This window comes from Gorilla gorilla, chromosome 14, assembly GCF_029281585.2.
Source record: "Gorilla gorilla gorilla isolate KB3781 chromosome 14, NHGRI_mGorGor1-v2.1_pri, whole genome shotgun sequence".
Lineage (NCBI taxonomy): Eukaryota > Metazoa > Chordata > Mammalia > Primates > Hominidae > Gorilla > Gorilla gorilla.
In genome coordinates, this window is record NC_073238.2 from 123,397,693 (window position 1) to 123,418,996 (window position 21,304).

The 21,304-nt window shown below is 40.3% G+C and overlaps 1 protein-coding gene across 1 annotated transcript in view; it reads left to right on the forward strand.

The window, feature by feature from the left end:
* Positions 1-21,304, forward strand: part of MYO16 (myosin XVI) — a 583,910-nt gene that overhangs the window by 36,699 nt on the left and 525,907 nt on the right. The gene's annotated exons all lie outside the window — the stretch shown is intronic.

The window sequence follows — 21,304 nt, forward strand, 5'->3', positions numbered from 1 at the left end:
TAAAGAATTAGCTATCAGTAAAGCAAGTGAGTTCCTTTCCAATTGTTTAATTCTAATTGTTAGGGAAACTTTTTATCAATGAATTTTTTTTTCTATTTAGAAAATTTTTATAGAGACAGGGTCCCACTATGTTGACCAGGCTGGTCTCCAACTCCAGAGCTCGAGCAGTCCTCCAGCCTCAGCCTCCCAGAGTGCAGGAATTACAGAGAATTGTTTTTCCTGATGATGATTTGGGGCTATGGGATTTGTTCATCCTTAGCTCATGCTTTGATAGATGCAGCAGTAATGTCACTTTCCCCGACTCTCAGGAGTCAATTTCTTTTCTCCCTTAAAGTTGTTTGGCTTGTGGTATCACGTTTTTCTAAGATTACCCAATGCAAATCTCAATTGTCTTCACAAGACTGTTAAATTTTTTCACTTTTTATATACTCTTGTATGTGAATTTTTCTGTTTTCCTATATAGAACCCACTTTCCCAAGTTCAAATGTGAGATAAATATTCCAGCTCTGGATGTAATTGTTGTAATTGTACAAGGCTTCAAAGAAACAGATATAAATCAATTTACCTTGACTGGCTCTCAAATCAGTATTTGGATGAATCTAAAATGAGCATCTTCACAATTCATTACTCACAATTTGGAATCCAAAAAGCTCCGAAGCCGTTATTTTGATAGCTCATTTAGTGGCAAAACTTTCACTGACCTACTTATGGTTTATAACCTGTTCAGGTTGGAAAAATAATAAATTCAATAACATATGTGCTTTGAAGGCTTTCAAATGGGGATTGTGGATCTATAGCTAAGAAAACCTATAGCACATTATATACAATAATAGTTATACATGGTAAGAAGACTCAAGTCATTTTTTTCATGGTTTTGTATGGGCTTTTTCTAGTTAAACTGTAATACTCTGAGAATTTCTGTTTTTTTTTTTTTTTTTTTTTTTTTTTTTGTCTTAAACTGCAATGACAGTAACAGTGAATCTTTGAGCTGGAAAGTACCTAAAAACATTTGGTGTGATCCACTTACTTTACCCATGAAGGAACTGAAATTCAGCCATTGTATCATATTTTCTGGAAAGCTGTCTGGAGCACTCTGACCTTTCATTTTATTATTCTCTTCTCACCTATGGCTGTTCATTGAATGGCCATCTCCTCTGTGAGTCTGTGAGCACGTCGAAGGTAGGGAGAATGTCCATTAGGGTCATTGCTCCCTCCTGCCCATCTCATACCTTCCAGCAGCATTGAGCAAAAGAGAGTAAAGTGATTGGTTCTTGTTCAACACACAGTAGTTGTTACAATAAACTTAAATAAAAAAGCAGATCTTAAAATTTAAGCCCTATTTTGATTTAAAAGTAACAAAACACAAAAAATAATTGGTGCCAGGTATGGTGGCTCATACCTATAATCCCAACACTTTGGGAGGCATAGGTGGAAGACTCTCCTGAGGCCAGGAGTTTGAGACAAGCCTGGGCAACATAGCAAGACCCCATCTCTACAAAATATTTTTTAAAATTAGCTGGACCTGGTGGTTCATGCCCAGCTACTCAAGGAGCTGAGGTGAGAGGATTGTTTGAGCCTGGGGATTAAGGCTATAATGAGCCATGATGGTGACCTTCACTCCAATCTGTGCAACAGAGCAAGACCCTGTCTCAAAAAGACTTCTTTTAATGTATTGGAAATGTTTTAAAATTTCTTGTACCAAATATCTACAGTGCACCATTATGTTTAGGTTAGGGTTAAAAGAAAACTCCTAGTAGTAAATTACTAACTAAAAAGCCAAGAAACAGTTATGATATAAGTTACGTTTCCCCAAACATTCATGTCATACAATCTGAATTAATGCTTTCTAAGCAGATGTTGTAGGTGTGAAACTATGCAACCTAGTTTCTGGTGGCAAGCTAGGCAAGAGATGATGGTGGCTTGGACCCAAGTGGAGCTAGGGTGTGGTGAGAAATAGTCAATTTTAGGATTTATTTTTAGGATAGAGCTGACAGGAAATGCTGATTACCTGGCTATAGGGAGTGTATTGATTTTCTATTGCTACCAAAACAAATAATCACGAATTTAATAGTGACAAACAGCATAAGTATTACCTTACAGTTCTGTAGGTCAGAGGTGAGGTATGGGCTTCGGTGAGATGAAAACAAGGTGTCATCAGCACTGGTTCAACAATTCCAGCTTCCAGAGGCCGCCTGCTTTCCTTGGATCAGAGCCCCCTCCTCCATCTCCAACATCAACAGTGATGGATATGGGGCAGGGACAGTGCTCCTTCTCACTCTTCAGTTTGCCTGTTTCTTTGTCCATCCTTGTATCTGACTGAATCTTCTGCCTCCCTCTTGCACCTTTAGGGGCCTATGTGATGACACTGGGCTCTCCTGGGCTATGCAGGTTCATCTCCTGTTCCAGAGGCAGCTCACTAGTAACCATGCATCCCTTTCTCCATATCATCTTGCATAGCCGCAGGTGTAACTCCAGAGGGTGAAATCGGGACAGCCAAAATGCTCCCTACTACAGGGAGTGAGAATTCCAGGATAACATCAAGCTTTTGGGGCCTCAACAACTAGAAGAATGAAATGCCATTAGCCACAGTAGGAGTGCCTCTAGGAGTTGTGAATGAGATGGGGTGGCATCCTGGCTGGAGACGTAAATTGAAAACTCATGAGCATATAGATGATACCGAAAACCCCAAAAGTGGTTAAAGTGACGTAGAGAAAGAGTTTAGGTAAAATGATACGAAGTCTAAGAACTGAGTCCCAAGGAATTCCAATATTAATAATTCAGTGAAATGAGGTCCAATCACAAGGAATGACCAGGAAGAGAGGATGAAAATGAGGGAGGGTGCTTTCTTGGGAGCCAAGATGAGTTTTCAAGGAGGAGAAATTTTTATTGATCAAGCAGGAGGAAGCCTGAGAACTGACCATTGCATTTAGGAGTATGGAGGTGATTAGTTTTCTTGACTTGTTGGGAGCAAGAATTTTAATGGATTAGGTTCTGTACAGAGTAGGAAAACAGGAATGGACACAGAAAGTATAAAGAGCTCTTTAAAGGAGGCTTCTGTAAAGAGGAGAGAAATGGAAAGATTGCTGAAGAGGGAACAGACATTAAGAGCTTTTTTTAATGATGGGAGAATTAACAGCAAGTGTATGTGCTGATAAAAATAATTCATTTGCATTTCTCTAATGACCAGTGATGATGAGCTTTGTAGGCCACATAAATGTCTTCTATTGAGAAGTGTCTGTTCATATCCCTCACCCATTTGTTGATGGGGTTGTTTTTTATTGTAAATTTGTTTAAGTTCCTTGTAGATTCTGGATATTAAATGTGGTACATATACACCATGGAATACTATGCAGCCAGAAAATAGAATGAGTTCATGTCCTTTGCAGGGACATGGATAAAGCTGGAAACCATCATTCTCAGCAAACTAACACAGGAACAGAAAACCAAACACCACATGTTGTCACTCATAAGTGGGAGTTGAACAATGAGAACACACGGACACAGGGAGGGGAACATCACACACCGGGGCCTGTCGGGGGATGGGTGGTAACAGGAGGGAGAGCATTAGGACAAACACCTAATGTACATGGGCTTAAAACCTAGATGATGGGTTGATAGGTGCAGCAAACCACCATGGCATATGTATACCTATGTAACAAATGTGCACTTTCTGCACATGTATCCCAGAACTTGAAGTAAAATTAAAAATAAAATAAAAATAATTCACGTGAGAGGGAAAATCTGGTGACACTAGAGTAAGAGAAGGCAATTGATGGAGCAAACCTGTGCACATGCATACTGTGATGAGTTCAGCTGCCCACTGGATGGGCTTGGCTTTAGCTGGGGTCACCTCTAGCAGTCATTCTCAATCCTGGCTGTATAACGGAATCACCTGGGAAGATTTTATTTTTTAATTTCCATGTCTAGGACCTGCCCATAAAGATGCTGATGTAATGAGTCTTATGCGGGGCCAGGATGGTTTTTAATGGTGCCTAGGAGACTATGGAGTGCAGAGAGAGCTGAGAACTTCTGATCTAGAGAATGGCAGATGTGGTATGAACCTGTGGTTATTCTCCTCCTGGTTTTGATCCTAATCAATGAAAGAACCATGGCCCTTGGCTAACAGTGAGGGTGTGGAAAATGAACTGAAAGTAAAGCAAAGAAGGGAACATGCAAGTATGGGAGAACAAATGGACCAAGGCAAATACTGTATATTTTTAAATGGGACCTATAGAAAAAAAGATATAAAAAATAAGAACTACAAAGAAGGATCAAATGTGATTCAAGAATTTCAGTAATGGTTCGGCATGGACTCACTGCTCCTTTGTCCTTATTCTTAGGACATGAAGAGTTTCCCATCCTGAAACTTCCTATAGTTTTTAGAATACATCTGTCCTTAATTTATCTTCCCAGAAATTATTTCACATGTATATATGGATGCCATTTTGGTGGAATATAATATAATCTTATCAATAGGCAGTCAATATTTGTTACATAATTAAAATCTGTTGATAACCACAGATGCCTGGCAAGGCTTTCTTAACATGTATTTTTAAGTGTAATAAATGGATAAGTGTATTATGTATAGCAGTTTGTTTATATTATGAATATTGGTATAAAGACAATAAAATCTAAGCAAGCAGTCAGATCTGATTTTTCAATTCAAAAGAAGCAGAGAGTAATTTTTTATTTGAATTAATACATGATTAACTTTTAGTTGTGTTTTATTTTATTTAAGAAATTGCTCTTTTGTGTGTTTCTTTTTTGAATGGCAAAGAAGAGAACGGACTGGATAGAAAAGTCTCACATTTTGCATGGTGTAATGATTATGTTAAGGTGCTCAAAGTGATAGGAACAACAGGAAGCAGACAAAAATAATCACCCACACACAAACATACACATGTGCACACACACAATGTGTTTTGCATGCTTTCTCTGTGTACACAGCAAACTGTATACACCCTTCCTATATGCTATATTGTTAATGCCTTGTGAGAGAAATAACACAAAAATTTCTGAAGATATCGGAGGGAAATATCCTCAGCAAGGCAACCTATATAATTTCATCTCTTTTAGTGAATAGTTTCCATTACTAATGGAAGCAGAAGTGATGGACTATAGTGAAGGTCATCTTCAGCATCAAATGATGAAGAAATAGTTGACTCCTAGAACTCAATGAAAGAGTCTGAATTTGTAACAATTATTATAATTTCAAATGCATTATTGCAATGTAAAAATTAAAATACTTGGCTCTAGAGGGTGTCTGTTCAGCTCAGTCTGCTATATCAAAATATCATAGACTAAACGCCTTACACAGCAGACATTTATTTCTCACAGTTCTGAAGACAGGGAAGTCCAAGATCAAGGTACCTGGCTTGCTGACAGCCACCTTCTTGCTGTGTCCTCACATGGTGAAGAGGAAGCTCTGATTTCTCTTCTTTTAAGAGCACTAATCTTATCATGGGACATCATTTCATAAACTCATCGAACCTAATTCCCTCCCAAAGGCTACAACTCCTAATACCATCACATGAGGGTTAGGGCTTCTACGTATGATTTTTGAGGGAAAGGAAGATTTAATCTGTAATAGGGCATATTTATTTGGTACTTGGAGCTGACCCAAGTATAAAATAATGGATATACATATATTACTTCCCTTGAGCTTCTCATCTACCTTGGAAATACCCTTGTGAGTACTCATATACCTCACTGTGCTAGGGGAAAAATATGAATTTCTTACAATTTAAGAAATTTTGATTGCAAATGAAAGTAATCTCTTTAGAAACAGTATAACGTCTCTAGCATATGTATTACTTCTCCCAAAAATGCACATAAGAAAAAGTTTTCACTTCATAGTGGTGATATTTTTATTTATCTTTAAGCTATTGAAATAGTCAAATGCACTTGTTTATGCAATTGAGAAAGTAAAAAAAAAATGCCATAAGAAAAAAGTTTCCATTTAAATTATTGTTTAAACTTGCAGATTGTATATTTGTATGAAATTTTATCTCTTATTTCCAAGTACTTTTATTGGCTGGCTGAGTATAAAGAATCAAATATACTTTTTCAAAGGACAATATGTCTGTGGTTTTTTTCATGTTAAGGTTTATAGTATGTCATTTAAAAGTAATTCAGGATTTTTTTTGCTTTATAAATGTATTTTTTTGTCAGTGTAAATTTAGTGTCTTTGATGTTTTTATTGTTCTTTTCTGGGAGTTGGTGATATTGTAGTGTGTAATTTGTCATTTTAATATGCTGCATCAATCTAAAATGTGTTCAACAACTCTTTTTCCCTCTAAAAGGAAAACTGTCCTAAATTTTCGTTTAAGGCTGTTAATTCAACTCTATTTGAGTTACACCACAGGAAAGAAAAGGGAAGTCTGAGGGAGAGAGAGAGAGAGAAATAGAGTGAGTTCGTGACTTAAAAATCAGAGAGGAAGTACATAGGGTAAATTTAAGAAGGAATGTGAATTCCCCTATTGGAATTGCCACTCCCAAATATTGCTTCGTACTAATTAGTCCACAATGTGTTTCCATTAAAAGTAACTGCTGATGTTATTATCTGGTGCCTTGCAGGTATGTTCTGCACTCTCTGAGCTTTACATGCCTTGACTTACTCCTTTCAATAACATATGTAGTAGGTACATATGTTATTGAAAGTAGGTAGGTCGTGCACCCCACTTGGTGGGTGAAGCAATGCAGCCTTTGAAGAAGCAACTGCTACCTCAGGGCTTCCTGAGTTGAGAGACCATGTTTTTATAGACAACATCATACTGCAAAAGTGATTTATGTGGTATAGTTAGAGAAACTTATCTTCACAGGTTGATTTACCTTCCTTGCCATTTGAAATTCTTTATTCCTGCTTTCTAGTGGAGCTCTCTGCCTGCTGTCAAGGGAATGTCCAAAGGCCAGGAGAAGTATTCTTTATGCTTTGGGGTTTTCCATCTTCTTTCCCTGATCAATCCCTCCCCGTTCTTCTTCCTTTTTTTTTTTTTTCAAAAGCAATGTTATTTATTTACTACTTAATATGCCAAATGTTTACTAAGGGCCTGTTTCAGTCCAGTCACACAAAGAACTTGTAAGCATATTTACAGAACTATAATATCATACTTTATTTATATCTCCATTTTATCACAAAATTCTAAGTAATCTATTAGGAAAATTGAAAAATATCAAAATGTAACACTGGGATACCTCTGTTTTCTTCTCCTACTCCTCAGATCCTTGTACCAGCTTCCTTAGTTGGTTACCTCTTCTATTGATCTCAGACTCTGATTCTAACTCTCTTTCTACCTATCTTCCCTGGAAGATCTCATTTTCCCCCACTGCATCGACCTCACTCACTCTAATTATCCTAAATCTGTATCGAGACCTTTTTCCTGAGTTCCAGTCTTAACTTTTCTGATGATGTTGCCTTTATTAATTGTCGTGTTCAAAGCTGAATACATCCACCCTCATCTTCTTCCCAAACCAAAACTTCCTCTGTGATTCTCCGTTGATGTTGCCATCACTCCCCTGGTCTTCCAGGACAGAAACCTTGAAGTCACTTTGATTTTTGGTGCAATTTTGTAAAGTATTGATGGCTTTACCTCTTCTGAATAATCTACAGGAGATATCAACTGTCTGCGTGTCATTCAGAGCCCTCTAAATAGATGCCTAAAATATGTCGATGATCAATATACATTGGATGATGTATTCATTGATAGGCTGGACATCTCTTCATTTAGAAGTTCGTAGGTAAATCATTAGGACCAAGCTTTCTCTCTCCTATGTACCCCATTCCCAAAAGTGTAGGCTGAGGTCAAAGAACAAATTTCATATATGCCTTAAGTGTTTTACACATAAAAAAGTGAAATAAGACTGCCCATTTAATTGTGATTATTTAGTCCAGCTGTTTCCTTGTATTTACTAGATTGTCTCAGAAGTTAAAATTCCACAGTAGTTGGTTATCAAGTAAGCTTATTTAAAAAAAATTATCTCCTGGTATCTAGGGTATAAAGATAGAAGGAGCCTGTTATAATTTTCACAACTAGCATTTAGTGAGTGCTGTTTTTATGAGTGTGACCCATCTGGGCTGGCACTGTTTCCACAGGGGTGGCGATGGCGTTTTATTGGATGCAGCTTTATCCTCTCTCCCTGACCTCCCACAACCAGCTACATAAATTGGCAGTTTGAAAATGCGATGCTCGATAAGCGGATTTAAGCTGACACCTCAGAAATTGAAATCAGAACCCTGCCACCTTTAGAATCCGTCAAATCTACTAGGAACATGACCAAGCCTGGATCCATATACGCATTTTTAAATGAACATTACTGGATGTGATGTATGTTAAGTACTCTGCAAGGATGACTATTTCTCCAACTCAAAATTAGGAGTGTATTTGACATGGAATGTATGTAGACTCTCCCCAAAAGAGTCAGATTTACCCACTACGGATGTCTCCTATATTAGATACTTCGGATTGTAGAGCAAATATAAAATATCAGCCTGTCCTAAGGAAGAAATGGGGAGGCAACATTCCCAGCGAAAACACATTGACAACATGGTGCTGTCTGCATCTTCCCTGTTCCAGAGTGGCACCAAGCCTAGCAGAGAGAGGGAAGTGGCAGCTTCATCAGCGTCACTCCCATTTCATTAACCGCTCAATAGGATGGGAACATACCGCCCTCTGAATGTGAAGCTGTGGATTCATCCTTTCCTCTTAACTTAGCACAGGAGGGGAAGGATGCAGGAAGAAGTAGCTCAGATAAGATGTTTGCTGGGGCAGCTACAAGGTACAAAAGAATGACCTGGATTTTAGACAAAAAGGGTGAGTTTTCCAACTCCACATACATACCTACATCAGAGATTTGTATGGTTAAATATGTAGAGCGCAGGCACATGCTGACTCTCGCCCTCCGGGGCAGGTTAGAATTTCACATAGATACATTCAGTGCGTTATGATGCCTTCAATTAATAGGGAACAGCTGCTAGGTAATTAAAGATGCCCATTTCCAAATCAGATATAAAATTACAAAAGGTTGCAAATTAATTGCATTTAAATTCTGAAGGATTCTGTATGAAGTGAATGTATGGCTTAATATTTCATGAACACAAATTCATATTTCTGAGAAGTGTTATTTTAATTGTCTGCTACATAGTCACAACTTTCTTAGGTGTTGTGAGAATAATTGAAAAAAGAGGAAAAAATATACCTAGATGGAAAGATGCACCATTCATTAAAAAGGAGTTGCTGTGGGCATTCACTGGGGTGAGGTAGGATGACACGAATCTGAAACCGTGCTCTCTTCAACATTTTATGAGTTTGGTAGGAAGAGAGAAAGGGACTTTTTGGCTGTAATCAATAGCGTGAGAACAGCGATGGAGCCGGAGGAAAGCAGATTTCTGATATGAGAACATCATGATAGAAGCAGCATTACTTAGGTTTAGCATCAAGGATCTAACTCTGGAGTTCAGTCTGGGGGTTGATCTGTACTCTGATACTTAAGAGCTGTCTGTCCCCGGCCAGGGCACTTTCTGCACCTCATATTTCTGCAAATAAGGTTACGAGGTAAGTGCTCGTGAAGGTTAGTTGGTTAGATAATACATGCAAATACCTGCAAATGAAATCTGCCATGTATTGCCACATGCATAATAAATGTTAGCTACTATTATGACTTGAATTAAGAGATATTATCAGAGTCGTAAAGTTGCTAAATAATGACATTGTTGTATAATCAGTGATCGTCACCGTGAGTGTAAATTATAGGAATAACAGCATAGCTTTAGGAATGTTTTAGGCAATCATATTTTAAATTATAATAAAATGGAAAAAGGCTGAAGATAGACACATAAGCTAAGGGCACTAATGTAAACAAGATAATGAGAAACAGGAATTTGATGGCACCTTTGGAAATGTATCAAAAGGGAAAAATTTACATTATTAAGGAGCACTGAGCAATATTTTTATTCATTGTTTTCTGCTAATGTGTGATGATATGTACGCGCGTGTGTGTGTGTGTGTGTGTGCCAGCCGTCTCTCTAAACACTTTATACATATTGTCTCATTTAATCTCAAAATAATCCTATGAGGTACGTACTGGGTTAAAAATTTATGTCTACTGAGAACTTCTATGATGTTATTTGGAAATGGAGTATTTGCAGATGTAATCAAGTTCAGATAAGTCATCAGGATCAGGGTGGGTTTGTGTCCATTGAAAAGAAGGGGAGAGTGTGGGCACACACAGAGGGAGGGCAGCGTGAGAATATGGACCAAAGCCCATGTGGAGTGAGTGACACTGCTGCAAGTCACGGGACAAACCTCAGCAGCCCCAGAAGCCAGAGGAGAGGCGTGGTTGGTTACTCTGGTAGTCCCAGGCTCAGCAGTTCCCAGAATGGGAAATGTACTTGCTTTCTGCTGTGTCTACTGTGTCTTTGCTCCAGGGATTCCCCAACCCGCCAGGAACACCCTTCCTCCATTCCTTGCAGATGTACCTCTCCTCTCCCCTGCGGAGCCCTCCCCGACATCCTCAGGTGAAAACACACGAAGACCTTCCCCTGCAGCATTGCCAACACGAATTCCTTGAAGTGTAATCTCTTGTTTGCAAGCCCATATCTTTCACTAAAATGTGTGTTATGCAAAGAAGAGGATCAGGATTCCTTCATTATTCATTCATTCATTCATGTAGCAAATGTTTATTGAATCCTTGTCATCTTCCATGTACTGTTCTAAGTGCTGGGGATGTGCAGAAGGAGGAGGGGATTCAGGGAAGCAAGAAAAGCTTGAGCAATGGAACAGTGAGAAAGAATTTTTCTTTCCTGCCCTAATGAACTTCATAATATTTCTATCTCTATTCCTAGCACAGAGACTGTGTATGAGTCAGAGTTCTCCAGAGAACTAGAACCCATAAGGTGCACATGCATGTGTGTGTGTGTGTGTGTGTGTGTGTCTATATATATATATGCATATATATATACAGGTATATATACAGTGTATACATATATATTCAGGTATAAGTGTGTATATATAGGTACAGATACACATATACATATATGTACCTATGTATATATGATATATATGTATATATACTTACATATACCTGTGTGTATTTATACATGCACATATATATTTATTTTAACCCAGTATTTTTGTATATTTTAGGGAAGGGGGAAGGAAGGAATGAATAATGGGTTCTGCTCTTTATAATTAAAAAATTGTCTCCTGATTTTGTAGTGTCACTTCCTCTGTGTCAATTTCTCGTGCCATACAATGTTATTTCTTAGAGCTGCTCCCTTCTCATAAGCCAGATGTCTAATAAGGATTAATGGCAAAACATGAAATCTGTCATTTCTGTCTCTTCACCATCAAGTTTTGATTAAATTGAAACTGAAAAAAGCAAACATTTTAGTTAGCTGAATGAATGCTACAGCTCAGGTCTCCGATCCATCAAGTTTTAGACAGTATTGCCATAGCTGGTATAAACCTAGAGTTTTCTGATTTATTGTGCTCACAACAGTCTATGAGAAAGAAAAAATGGCTGGTGATTTTCATAGGAAAAAGGCACAATCTGTCAGCAGCCCAGACTGCTGCTTAGTGTACAAGTGCAGCTGGAAAACAGTCTGTAGATGATCGCTGCCTCTGACAGTGCCACCATAGTACACACAGAAGTAAAATGTTCTACAGGGAAGATGTAGACGTGCCATTTATAAGATCAGAGAAATCACTTACTGAGTGCAAGAATGGACAGAACAGAATATATTTTCTGGGTTTTTTTCTGAGCCTTTTCAATACACAGAGAATTTCTAAAACTGGACATGCATAAACACTGCTTCATAAAGCAGCATTTGCAAACAGTGTTAAAACTGCCCCACTGGAGCCAGTGCCTCTGACCTTCTCAAGATCATTACTCTTTCAGCCTTTCATGATCCACAGAACAGAATCATGTTCACAGAAGGGGAAAAGAATTTTAATGTTTCCCAAAGTAGAAAGAAAAGAAAACCAAACCACCTCCCCTTCATTTCAGTTTCCCTCATAACCAACACGCCTCGGAAGGTGTCTGTACTCATGAGTTCGACCTTCTCTCTTCCATTGTCTCTTGAAAACACCCCTACCAGTCTTTTTCCCAGTGATTCCACCAAACCTGCCTGTAGCAATGATCTCCTTGTTGCCAGGCTCAGAGGGTACATTTTTAGACCTTGTCATATTCATCTACAAGCATCATTGACTCCATTATTTCTTCCTTTTCCACTGACTTCTTTCACTCTGTTTTCTTCAGTTGACTTTCTCTCCTTGGTTTTTCATCTGCTTCACTGATCCTTCCTTCTCAGTCTCCCATGCAGTCTCCTCTTCCCCTCTGCAAATTCTAGAGATGGTACCTGTATTGGTTTGCTAGGGCTGACGTAACAAAATACCACAGGCCCAGTGGCTTAAACAATAGCAATTCATGCTCTCAAAGGGCTGCAGGCTGGGAAGTGCAAGGTCGGGGGTCTGGCAAGTTTGATGTCTGGTGAGGGTCTGCTTTCCAGTTCATCAATGGCAGCTTCTTACTAGGTACTCACAGGATGGAAAGGGAAAGGAGCAATCTGTGGTCTCTTTTATAAAAGCATGAATCCCATTGATGAGCACTCTACCCACAGAAAACCCCAGGTAATCACCTCCCAGAGACCCCACCTCCTAGTACCATCACATTGGGAATTGGGCTTCAACATAAGAATATTTTCTTTAAGTACTTCTAGCCTGCTCCTGCCTTGGGGTCTTTGTACTTGCTGACCCAGATTCTGCATGGATCATGATTCGCATCTGTCAGCTCTCCACTCAAATGTTGCCTAATCAGTGAGGCTTGTACTACTGACCTACATCAACCCAACCCTCTCACTGTCTCCACTCACCCGCTTCCTTCTTTTTCATTGCACTTATAACCTTGAAGCAAATTCTTTATTTCCTTGATTTTTTATTGTCTATCCCCTCCCAGGAGACTGTAGGTTTACATGAGTAAGAGCTTTCTTTGCTTAGTTTAGTACTGTTCCCTGGCTTCTAGAACAATGACTTGCACAAAGTAGGTGATCAATAATATTTGCTCAGTGAGCAAATAAGTAAAGGGAGCCTCTTCCTAAGCATCTTTATTATACGGGGACCCTCAGTCCCCACTGTCATGACCTGGTTGTGGCCATCATAATTTTGCATCTGGTTTATTGCAACTGCCCCTAAACTGATCACATTATCTTCAGTCTTGTCCTCCCTTAGATCCATTCTTCTCTCTCTAATGAAGATAATCCTAATTGTACTGTTCTTGGTTCTGCAAAAAAAAATAATAATAATAATAATAATAAATAAAAATAAATAAAAAATCTTGTAATAATGCTTAGTTTCCAAACTTCTTTTCAAGAGAGTAGTCCTTGTTGATCTTTAATCTTTCCAGAATGTTTGTTGACATAACCAGACTTCACCCTTCCCCTTTCACACCCAGCCCACCTCTCACACCAGCACTTCCCATTGTACCTAGGCTCATTCAGCTCCTCAAGCCTCTTCTGCCATCCCCTATCTAGAACTTTGTATGTTCTAGTCCCAATACTTGCAGCTCTTTCTGTGTGGATCATCCCCATTCATCACTTAGATCCCAGTTTCTGTCTGAGCTCTGAACCTAGAGCACTTCTTCAGAGAAGGCTTTGCTGCCTCCCAGTTTGGTCCCACAGTGCCTGGAGCTGCTCCAATCCCAGCAGATGTCACAGAGTGTATCAGGGCATTGAACATTTGCTTCATTGGATCCAGAACTCACAGCGGGCTCCATGAGAGCAGGCTCTGGCTCTCATCCAAGTGGCTGGATCCCAGTGCCTGGCAGAGTGTAGTTGCTCACATATTACAGATGTTTCAATTACTGTCCATGTTATTTTTTGCATATTTGTTTTGCAAATTAACATAAGATGTCAATTTCTAGATAGCTAGCAACTATTTCTACAATGCAAAAAAAATATGAGTTTTTTCCATTCATCTTATTGAATATCAGATTGCCAGCTGTCTAGTCTATTATTTGCCCACATATCCAAGGTTAATACATGGGGTCTGGATTAACCTCTCCAAAACTCTATAATGCAGGCTTTGCATAGAGTTTGGCATGTTTTAAAAATCATCCACATAGAGAGAGAAGCAAAATTAGCTCTATGAGCACAATCAAGAATGCCACTTCTTAAAACTCCTTGAGGCACTTTTTAATCCATAGCTTATGTTTCTAGTTATTATACATGTGGAGAAATTGGTCTTGGCCATAGGACAAGGAGGCATAAGGTTGGTAAGAACCCAAATTTCTTCATTGCGTATCTCCTCTCACCATTGTGGACCCCCAGTGGATCCAGCCTACAGATGGGGAGATGAGGGAGTGTATGGGAGAGGTTCAGGGCTTTATTAGGGCCCCAGATTTCATGCATGAACAATGGTGTTGTAGCTTATATTTTGCATTTGTGTAGTGACTTCTTATACATATATAGTGATTTTATTAAAATCTCAATGGCTATTAACAAATTCTTGCCAATATGATTTTTGAGTCAAACATGTCAAATGTCCTTCTCATGGTCTTGGTCTCTTTCATGGGATCATATCCAAATTTTATTTTTCCAGAGTCTGGTCACTGCTCTAAAATTTCCTCTTGCATTTTTAATCAAAAACCATGCAAGCATGTAAAACCATTTATGTCTAACGTGAATGTGTTTTTCCACACACCCACTCTTGCTTCCTCACAAAAATATGCTTCTCTTTCCCACGTGTGTGTGTGTGTCAATAATATGGCCATTTTTTTCTAGAAACTTCAGTCTGAAATCTAATAGTTATATTTGATATTCTCTGTATAAACTGACCATGGGTCTTTCACGTCTCCCTTCCAGACTCCACTAAGGAGTTTCAGTAAAAGGCTTTGCTCTTCACCCTGCATGTGACTCGGTGCCTAAAGTGATGCTTGTAACTTTTATATCATCCTTCTCCATTGCTTACTCTTCACTTCCAATGTTGTTTCAGCTCTCATTCATTTGTTTGCCAAATATGTTTTCTGTGGCATATATGTGCCCAGAATTGTGTTCTGTGTGGGAGGTTGTACTGAGCCAAGGCAGGTGAGGTTCTTGATTCGTGGAGCTTATGGTCCAGAATAAATACCCGTCCCATTGGTCTTGTTTTTCTCATCTTCCTCATCTTTCTTTTTTTTCCATCAAGAAAGTGAACATGTGCTCCTTGTTATTACTCTGCTAGTAGTGCTGTTCCACAGCTATGGGGGGGTAAATAAAGAGAGAGAGAGCCAGAGTTTTATTTCTCTCCTAAGAGATTTCTAAAGCCATCCATGTTTCTCTTTCATGTTTCTCTCTAAGTCTTGAATGGAATGTAGAAATGTAGTTAGGCATTTGACTTCAGAGACTCTTTATCCCTATAACTACATTGCTATTCACGGTCCTCCACAATCTTATTATTCCAATATGACTTTCCATTTCTCTATGTTATACTCCATAAACAATGGTGTCCCAAGACTGTTCCCAGGACAGCGGCATCCTCCTCATCTGAGAACCTGTTACAAATGTAAATGATCAGGCCCCATCACAGACCTGCTAAATCAGAAACTGGAGGGTGGGGCCAGGAATCTGTTTCAGTAACCCCCACCACGCTCCAATTTGAGTTAGATTCTAGTGGTTTTCAACTTGACATATTTGCTAAATTACTCTTGGATACCACTGATATTATCCGTTCAGGGGATAGACATGCTAAACATTGTGCAGTCTACGGCACAGTGCTAAACAAAAAAATGCCTGTCCCATTCCAAATGCCTCAGTCATCTCTGTTGAGAAACATGATGAATATGATCTAATAGGGACCTTGCCGTTCCTTGAATACAGTGGTTCATTTTCTGCCTATTGTGAGCAGTGCAATGTCAGAGATAACAAGAGGCCCAGGTTTGTGTCTTCCCACAATGTCAGGCTTTTATTGACATTACTTCAATCACGGGCTGCATGGAATTCCCAGGGAGACAATTCTCGGTGGTGCTTCCCATTCACTTGTAGTCAGAGCCGCGGGCACACAGGCTCAAGCCACTCCACACATCAATCAAGATTGCAAACCATATATACTAGTATATTTAATCAATAGATAAATGCTATAGATTAAATATTCCACAACAAACAAAGTGACATTTAACATCAAGGGGAAAGAAAAAGGGTTGAGGAACCAGTCCAGGGAGAGAGATGTAGACAAAAAGAATATCCTGGTCTGGCCTGGGCAGACCATGAGTCGCGCATGGAAGGGTCAGTGATGTGGGCAGAGCCTTCGGTGGTAGATTCTGGGTGCTTATCACAAGGGACAGTAAGATAGTGTCTGTTAAGAGGCTGTTTCGAGCTGCTGAAGTCTTGCTCTTTTTATGGGCAAGAGTCCCCTGGTTAGGACTGATAGTGGAAGAATGTGCTTGGTCATGTCTTTATCTGGCTGGATGCGTCTTTATTGATCAGGCAAAATATCTGATCCCTGCTGGCAATGTGCCTTATGAAATGTAAGATAGAGTCTTTTTCTAAGATGGAGCCACTTATGTCAAGGGTGCTGTATAAATGGCCTCTGTGTGTTTCCTCTTTCTGTTTCTCATCCTTACCCCCATCTCAAAGTATCTAAATTCTATTCATCTTAATGCCTGAATTAAATAGTATCTCCTTCAGAAATCTCCCCTGGTTTCCTCAGCTGAAGGAGTTGTATTTCTCTTCTGTACGCCTACAGGCATTTTATCTGTGGATCTATAATTCACTTATTTACACAATTATGATTCAATTCTCGATATAAGTGCCTTATCCTTCCCACTTTAAGCAACTAAGATGTGAGATTATGTCCTCAATCATTTACAATCCCAAGCAGAGTTGCTGGCTTGTGACAGGCTCACAGGAGAAGCTTCCCTTTCCTTCCTTCCTCCTGTTCTATAGTAGCCTTTGACGACAGACAGTAAGAATTACTGATTAATTTCGCAATTTGCCAAAAGAAAGAAAGAAAGAAAGAAAAATACCCAAACCTTATAGTCCATGACCTAACTCTCATGGGAAGCATTTACAAGCGGGAAATCTGTGTCTGATAAATGAGCTGCTTTATGCAGAATTGGCGTGTTATCTGAGAAGCTCTAACTGGGCTAAGCACTGCCGCGTGATTGTGGAAGCCATTTTTGAATACCCTGGGGCAACACAGATTTGACAACTGCCTCTGTTTCCTTCTCAATTGAAAATTATTCTATAAAGAAGAAGAATTACCTTCTTGTTCTAATAAAAATAAAGATCACAAACACAATTTTACATCCCATTTGAATCGTAGAAAGATAAGGTTTAGCATTAAGCCTGAAAATCCGGGGCCCTGGTGTGTGTCCCCTGAACTTCTTTTTTGAGTGGGACAGATGATAGGAAAAAACATGCTTTATGCCTCTGGCGATTCTGGAGGACTAAGATGTGTTGCCTTCTTTTTGTTTTTAGAAACAGTCTCGCTCGGTTGCCAGGCTGGAGTGCAGTGGCGCGATCTCGGCTCACAGCAACCTCCGCCTCCCGGGTTTAAGTGATTATCCTACCTCAGCCTCCTGAGTAGCTGGGATTACAGACATGTGCCACCACACCCAGATAATTTTTGTATTTTTAGTAGAGACGGGGTTTCACCATGTTGGCCAAGATGGCCTCGATCTCCTGACCTCGTGATCCGCCCGCCTCGGCCTCCCGAAGTGCTGGGATTACAGGCGTGAGCCACCGCGCCTAGTCAGATGTGTTGCCTTCTTAGATGCCACAGGAGGGGTGTGCAGGCTGGATTCCAAGCAGGGCCAACCCCTAGGGCATTCTCTTCTCTTTTCATCTTATGAGATTGTTTCAAGCATGAAAGGTGTGTTTTGGCTTGTGTCTCCTTTTAGCAAGCCTGGGTTAGTTTGGATCCACTGAGAAGTGAACACAAAGAGGAGGTTAGATATATAAGAGATTTGTGAGGGCAACACCAGCAAGAGGAAAGGGGGTATGTGCTATTGTGATAGAATAAGATATATATCTCTTATTGTGTGTGTATATATCTGTATCTGTGTCTATTTGTGGATCTGTATATATATTTGATCTCTGACCTTAGTTTCTGACACAGAGTTCCTATCTGAGGCAGAGCTCCTAATCCCTTGGAATCTCCTGGGTGACAGGGACATGTTTTGTTCTAATAAGGTAGCCCCCGGTGGCTTCTGGCTGGGGGTTGGTCACCCAGCCATGATTATGAGCTTGGAATTCTCAGCCCCAACCCCTAACCTTTGGAGGAGGAAGAGAAGTTGGATGTTGAGTTAATAAGCGAACATGTCTATGTAACGAAAACTCCATAAAAACCTCTGAACTATGGGGTTTAGAGAGTTCCCGGATTACTGAACACACTGGGGAGCTGTGAGGGCCGCCTGGTGAGCCTGGAAGCTCCACACCTGGCCCCAGACCCGCCTTATGTACCTCTTTGCCAGCTGTTCATCACTCTGTGTTTTAGTACCCTTTATAGTAAATGGTAAACGTAAGTCAAGTGTTTACCTGACTTCTGGGAGTTGTCCTAACAAATTATTGAACCCAAGAAGAGGGTCATGGGAACCACCCCAATTTTTTTTTTTTTTTTTTTTTTTTTTTTTTTTTTGTTTGAGATACAGTCTCGGTCTGTTGCCAGGCTGGAGTGCAGTGACACGATCTCAGCTCACTGCAACCTCCACCTTCCGGGTTCAAGCCATTCTCCTGCCTCAGCCTCCTGAGTAGCTGGGACTACAGGCGCATGCCACCATGCCCACCTAATTTTTGTATTTTTAGTAGAGATGGGGTTTCACCATGTAGGCCAGGATGGTCTCAATCTCTTGACCTCGTGATCCACCTGCCTCAGCCTCCCAAAGTGCTGGGATTACAGGTGTGAGCCACTGAACCCAGCCGAGAACCCCAATTTGTAGCTGGTTGGTCAGAAGTACTGGCCACAACCTGGGGCTCAGAACTGGCATCTGAAATGGGAGGAGTCTTGTGGGACTGAGCCCTTACCTGTGTATTTACCTGTGTTAAATTGAATGGAATTGCTGGTGTCCACTGGATGATTGCTTGGTGTGGAGAAAACACCTACGCATGTGATCACAGAAGTGTTTGTGTTGAGTGTTTCGGGCGTAGTAGAAGGAAAACCAGTTGTTTGTTCTTGTTATACAAGGAAGGTCCCAGATGAGGCTGCGAGGGCCTTCAAATGCCCCATTCTGGTGTGATCTTGCTGACGGTCTATATGGCTGCCCAGACTGCTATCACAAAATACCACAGCCTGGGCAGCTTATACAACAGGCATTTATTTTCTAACAGTTCTGAAGGCAAGAAGTCCAAGATCTAGGTGCCATGTCAGGAAGTTTGGTTTCTTCTGAGACCTGTGTCCTTGGCTTACAGGCAGTGGTCTTCTCACTCTGTCTTCACATGTTCATCCTCTGTCCTTGTGTGTCTGGGTCCTAACCTCCTTATTTGTGAGGGCACCAGGTATATTGATTGGATTAGAGCCCACCCTAATGACCTCAGTGAATTTTCATGAACCTCCTTAAAGACCTTCTCTTTGAATACAGTCACTTTCTGAAGTTGCTTCAGTGTAGGAATTTTGGGAGACACAGGTCAGCCCATAGACCCAGAGCAGGAGAGAAGAAAGCAGCAGACCTGGTAGGAAATGTTTCAGGACGTAGCAGAGCTCTAAGAATTCTCCAGTAGGCTGAGGGGTAGTCCTCATCCAGGCAGAGTTGGCTATGGGAGGATCCCACACCTGGCAGGAGTGGAGCCGCCTTGATGAGCATCCCTGTCATACTCAGTCGAGTGGGCTGGGAGCAGCTGGTGATGTGTGGTCAATGTGTGATTCGCACAGCAGCTGGGGCCTGGGCCACTCACACTTTTTGCTACAGGAGATTTAAGTAGGCCTTTCCATGAGCAGTGCAATCCTTTTTGTCATATTTTAAAAATACTTTAAAGATATCACATGTATTAAAATATCTAAGTATTTTAAAGACAAAGGCCCGTAATATTTACACTGAGAACTGAGATCCAGGTAGGAATATAAGGGCAGGAACTGCAATCGGCACATCCAGCGAAGGAAGCTGTGATGACACCAGGCCAGAACAGAGTCAGGGTCCCAGCCAGGGCATATGGAGGTGATCACACGTCAGCTCTGAATACTCTGATTCAGAGTCACAAAAAGAGACAGGCAATGATCGTTCCTAAAACTAGTTGAGGGCTTAAACCAGAGGAGCGAATGTCTGAACCAAAATAATTCCCTAAATTTTTTATTTTTACTCATAGGAAGTCCTAACTTCCTGAAATGTTACAAAATTGGTGCTGGAAATCATGACGAAAAGACATGAGAAAAGACAACAATTTTCCTGGTCGATCTGGATGTTCAGCGGCCTGAGGACAATGCGGCAGCAGTGGGAAGAGGGGTGGTGTGTAACTGGGGAGTGAGATGCTTCCTGGAAAGTAGTTTATTTGCTGTGAAGGCAGGGGAAGGCATGGGTCATGGGTGGTACAGCCAACAGCAGCAGCCCAGGCTTGACAGGGTCCTGGAACAATGTCCCCTAGGATTCCACCATGGTCAAGAATAATTATCAAGTTCAAATGGTTCTGCTTTGGTTTGGCTGCCTATTCTAAAATTTAAAAGGGAGCTATATAACTTTGCATTGTTTTCAGATAACAAGGATTCACATATAATGACTGATTCCACACAATGGAAGAAGATTATGCAGTTATTAAATATGGATTTATGTTAAGCATAACTATATGCATAGCAAAGCATAATTAGAATATAAATCTCACTTCTCTGTAGATTAGTACACTAATTGCAGTGCAGTGTCTTCTCGCCAGGGGTTTGATAAATAACATTGGCAGAAATGGTATGGATAAGCCCCTGGTTCTGGCCTTGTGATTTTCAGTATCCTACATAATTATAATCACACAGTCCCTCCTGTGTGTTCCAGGCTGATGTTTTCTTCACCTTAAACCAGACCAGGCTTGTCACTTCTCCCTCCAGAGCTGATCTACCAACTGCAGAAAAATCACAGCCGCTCATAGTTGCACAAATTCTTTACTTTAAGATTCAAAATTCCTATAGCTTCCTGGGTTCTTGCTCTGCATTCGTTTTAAACCACTCATTTCTGGGCTATATACGTTTTCTAAGTCTGTAGCTGGAAGAAGTGGAAAACACATTGAATGTAGAAGGAGAATCTAAAAAGAACTTGATGTATTTGAACAACGCACTTAACCCACAATAGAAAAATGAACAAGGGCAAATGTAAATTCGAAAATACTGATTAGTTAAATAATTTATAAAGTGTGATTTTTTGG